The sequence below is a fragment of the Procambarus clarkii genome, chromosome 36 (assembly GCF_040958095.1).
Source record: "Procambarus clarkii isolate CNS0578487 chromosome 36, FALCON_Pclarkii_2.0, whole genome shotgun sequence".
Taxonomy (NCBI): Eukaryota; Metazoa; Arthropoda; class Malacostraca; order Decapoda; family Cambaridae; genus Procambarus; species Procambarus clarkii.
In genome coordinates this window covers 5,990,310-5,995,309 of record NC_091185.1, presented here as the reverse complement: position 1 = coordinate 5,995,309, position 5,000 = coordinate 5,990,310, and the positions used below count along the sequence as shown (strand labels likewise).

The 5,000-nt window shown below is 51.3% G+C and overlaps 1 protein-coding gene across 4 annotated transcripts in view; it reads right to left on the bottom strand.

The window, feature by feature from the left end:
- Grip (Glutamate receptor interacting protein) overlaps positions 1-5,000 on the bottom strand; it is a 201,384-nt gene that overhangs the window by 172,610 nt on the left and 23,774 nt on the right. The window lies entirely within an intron of this gene.

The following is a 5,000-nucleotide window of genomic DNA, read 5'->3' as shown; positions in this document are numbered from 1 at the left end:
GTGGACCCCATGATCTGCTCTCTTGTTCGTGGTGGTGGTGGTGGTGGTCCCCATGATCTGCTCTCTTGTTGGTGGTGGTGGTGGTGGTGGTGGACCCCATGATCTGCTCTCTTGTTAGTGGTGGTGGTGGTGGTGGTGGACCCCATGATCTGCTCTCTTGTTAGTGGTGGTGGTGGTAGTGGACCCCATGATCTGCTCTCTTGTTGGTGGTGGTGGTGGTGGACCCCATGATCTGCTCTCTTGTTAGTGGTGGTGGTGGTAGTGGACCCCATGATCTGCTCTCTTGTTGGTGGTGGTGGTGGTGGTGGACCCCATGATCTGCTCTCTTGTTGGTGGTGGTGGTGGTGGACCCATATCTTGCAGGTTGCTTCACCATCTTCACTACACCTTCACCATCTTCACTACACCTTCACCATCTTCACTACACCTTCACCATCTTCACTACACCTTCACCATCTTCACTACACACCTTCGCCATCTTCACTACACCTTCACCATCTTCACTACACCTTCACCATCTTCACTACACACCTTCGCCATCTTCACTACACACCTTCACCATCTTCACTACACCTCCACCATCTTCACTACACACCTTCGCCATCTTCACTACACCTTCACCATCTTCACTACACACCTTCACCATCTTCATTACACACCTTCACCATCTTCACTACACACCTTCGCCATCTTCACTACACCTTCACCATCTTCACTACACACCTTCACCATCTTCACTACACACCTTCACCATCTTCACTACACACCTTCACCATCTTCACTACACACCCTCTCGACCAACCACTTGGGCTGGACGGTATAGATCGACCGTCTCGCCTCATGCAGGTCGGCGTTCAATCCCCCGACCGTCCCAAAGTGGTTGGGCACCATTCCTTTCCCCCCGTCCCATCCCAACTACATGTTTAATGAGGATAGTTTTGCTGTTGTATGGGGTAGGGACAAGGACGGTGGGTCGTGGTTGACGCCTGTCCCATCTAGTCTATCCCCCCTCCCTTGAAGGGGGGATAGACCCCCCCTCACACCCCCTATTTATAAGTCCGTGGATGTGAAATATGTCGTGCAAACTCCGTAGAGTGTAGCGTTCGTTTAAATTTGAGTGTACTCTGATGGAAAACGAATATCCGTATGTCGTCCCATCCGGCCTGCACCACCTGTGGTACCATCCGGCCTGTACCACCATCCGGGCCAGTGCCAGCTGTCGTACCATCCGACCTGCACCACCTGTAGTACCATCCGGCCTGTACCACCATCCGGGCCAGTACCAGCTGTCGTACCATCCGGCCTGTACCACCATCCGGGTCAGCACCAGCTGTCGTACCATCCGGCCTGTACCACCAGCTGTGGTCCCATCCGGCCTGTACCACCAGCTGTCGTCCCATCCGGCCTGTACCACCAGCTGTGGTCCCATCCGGCCTGTACCACCAGCTGTCGTCCCATCCGGCCTAACTAATATTACGTGTATCTGGGATATTAATATAAGACAAGCGGCGGAGGCTCAACTTATATTGTTCACGACTTATATATATTATATTATATCGTTGTATTGTTTAAGGAGTCTACTGCACGTCAACGATGGGGAGCACAGCGAGCAACACCTCCAAGGCTGGTGAGGGGCGTGTGAGTGAAGAACAGCACGAGGAGGAGAAGAACAAGAAGAAAGAGGAGGAGAAGAACAAGAAGAGAGAGGAGGAGAAGAAGAAGAAGAAGGAGGAGAAGAAGAACAAGAAGAAGGAGGAGGAGAAGAAAGAGGAGAAGAAGAAGGAGGAGGAGGAGAAGAAGAAGGAGGAGAAGAAGAAGAAGAAGGAGGAGGAGAAGAAGAAGAAGAAGGAGGAGGAGAAGAAGAAGAAAGAGGAGGAGAAGAAGAGGAAGGAGAAGGAGGAGGAGGAGAAGAAGAAGAAGGAGGAGGAGGAGAAGAAAGAGGAGAAGAAGGAGGAGAAGAAAGAGGAGAAGAAGGAGGAGGAGGAGGAGGAGGAGGAGGAGGAGGAGGAGAAGAAGAAGGAGGAGGAGGAGGAGGAGGAGGAGAAGAAGAAGAAGGAGGAGGAGGAGGAGGAGGAGGAGAAGAAGAAGGAGGAGGAGAAGAAGAAGAAGGAGGAGGAGAAGAAGAAGAAAGAGGAGGAGAAGAAGAGGAAGGAGAAGGAGGAGGAGGAGAAGAAGAAGAAGGAGGAGGAGGAGAAGAAGAAGGAGGAGGAGAAGAAGAAGAAGAAAGAGGAGAAGAAGAGGAAGGAGAAGGAGGAGGAGGAGGAGAAGAAGAAGAAGAAAGAGGAGGAGAAGAAGAGGAAGGAGAAGGAGGAGGAGGAGAAGAAGAAGAAAGAGGAGGATAAGAAGAGGAAGGAGAAGGAGGAGAAGAAGAAGGAGGAGGAGGAGAAGAAAGAGGAGAAAAAGAAGGAGAAGCAGAAGGGTGTTGAGAAGGCAGGTGACCGCACCACAGGCAACAAGAACAAGAAGAACAAGAAGCGCCCCGTGTCCCCAGAGATGAAATGGTTCAAGACGGTAGTGACAGATCTCTGCGGCTGTCTCTTTGGCCCCATCTGGTGCCCGGCGGTAGTCATCCTTGCTGCCGCTGCGGGCTGTGTAGTGCTGTGTCGCCGCTGCTGCCGCCGCTGTGCCACGGCTGCAGCCGGCAGCAACCCTGATCTCCCTGAAAAGGCAAAATGATTCCCCCCAAACAGAAGCGCCTGACCACCTCCAAACGGTACCATGATATCCCTCGCTACTGCGTGTCCTGTTGGTCACAACGGGAGTGGCAGCAGTGTGTGTGTGTGTGTATATATGTGTGTGTGTGTGTGTGTGTGTGTGTGTGTGTGTGTGTGTGTGTGTGTGTGTGTGTGTGTGTGTGTGTGTGTGCGTGTGTGTGTGTGTGTGTGTGTGTGTGTGAACGGTACCATGATATCCCTCGCTACTGCGTGTCCTGTTGGTCACAACGGGAGTGGCAGCAGTGTGTGTGTGTGTGTGTGTGTGTGTGTGTGTGTGTGTGTGTGTGTGTGTGTGTGTGTGTGTGTGTGTGTGTGTGTGTGTGTGTGGGAACAAAAGAGCTCTGGCTCAACCGCCTCTTAACTGTCAATCAACTGGTGTACAGATTTCTGAGCCTACTGGGCTCTATCATATCTACATTTGAAACTGTGTATGGAGTCAGCCTCCACCACATCACTGCCTAATGCATTCCATCTGTTAACTACTCTGACACTGAACAAGTTCTTTCTAACGTCTCTGTGGCTCATTTGGGTACTCAGTTTCCACCTGTGTCTCCTTGTTCGCGTCCCACCCGTGCTAAAGAGTTTGTCTTTGTCCACCCTGTCAATGCCTCTGAGAAATTGTGTAGGTAGTGATGGTGTATGGGTGTGGTAGTGGACCCCATACCCATCCTGTGGGTGGTAGTGGACCCCATACCCAGCCTGTGGGTGGTAGTGGACCTCATACCCATCCTGTGAGTGGTAGTGGATCCCATACCCATCCAGTGAGTGGTAGTGGACCCCATACCCATCCTGTGAGTGGTAGTGGACCCCATACCCATCCTGTGGGTGGTAGTGGACCCCATACCCGTCCTGTGAGTGGTAGTGGACCCCATACCCATCCTGTGAGTGGCAGTGGACCCCATACCCGCCCTGTGAGTGGTAGTGGACCCCATACCCATCCTGTGAAGCCTTAGACTCAAGTATGTTGTTAAGTCTTAAGAGACTCAAGTTCAATTAAGGATGAGAGGAAAAGGACACAGATAATCAATGTGTGATTTTTTTGGAGACAAGAAACATTTTAGAAGACACATTGTGGTAGGGAGGAATGTGAGGCTAGGGGAAGGAGGGGCTAAGGGTAGGGGGAAATGGGGAGAAAGGGGGAAGGGGAGGTTCATAGGGAGTGGGGGGCAGTTGGCACGTGGTTCAGACCCATCCCTCCCTTTCTCCTTTACCCACACAACCCTCCCTACGCCACCACTCACACACGTTAAATATGTATTTCTAATTCTGGTGTGTCAAAGTGTTGAGGTACTTGGCCACACCTGTCACTCTGTACCCTACACCTGTCACTCCGTACCCCCTACACCTGTCACCCTGTACCCCCTACACCTGTCACTCTGTACCCCTACACCTGTCAGTCTGTACCCCTACACCTGTCACCCTGTACCCTACACATGTCACTCCGAACCTCTACACCTGTCACTCTGTACCCATATACCTGTCACTCTGTACCCCTACACCTGTCACTCTGTACCCCTACACCTGTCACTCTGTACCCATATACCTGTCACTCTGTACCCCTACACCTGTCACTCTGTACCCCTACACCTGTCACTCTGTACCCATATACCTGTCACTCTGTACCCCTACACCTGTCACTCTGTACCCCTACACCTGTCACTCTGTACCCATATACCTGTCACTCTGTACCCCTACACCTGTCACTCTGTACCCCTACACCTGTCACCCCCGTACCCTACACCTGTCTACACAATGCTATTAGGCCAAGTCCTGCGCGCGCGAGTGTTCGAGCGCGCACTTGACACACTGGGCATATCTGACACACACACCTGTCTCTGGTGACAGGTGTGAGATGGGCAGATGAGTGGCTGTCAAGGGATACTTGGGGCAAAGAAGTGTCAAGATACAGTACACCTCAAACAGTACACCTTACATAGTACTCCTTACACAGTACTCCTTACACAGTACACCTTACATAGTACTCCTTACACAGTACTCCTTACACAGTACACTTCAAACAGTACACCTTACATAGTACTCTTTACACAGTACACCTCAAACAGTACACCTTACATAGTACTCCTTACACAGTACACCTCAAACAGTACACCTTACATAGTACTCCTTACACAGTACACCTCAAACAGTACACCTTACATAGTACTCCTTACACAGTACACCTCAAACAGTACACCTTACATAGTACTCCTTACACAGTACACCTCATAACTGTCAACCAGTCGACCCAGAGTTGCCAAACAGCTTAGGTTTTGATCCCATGGTTTA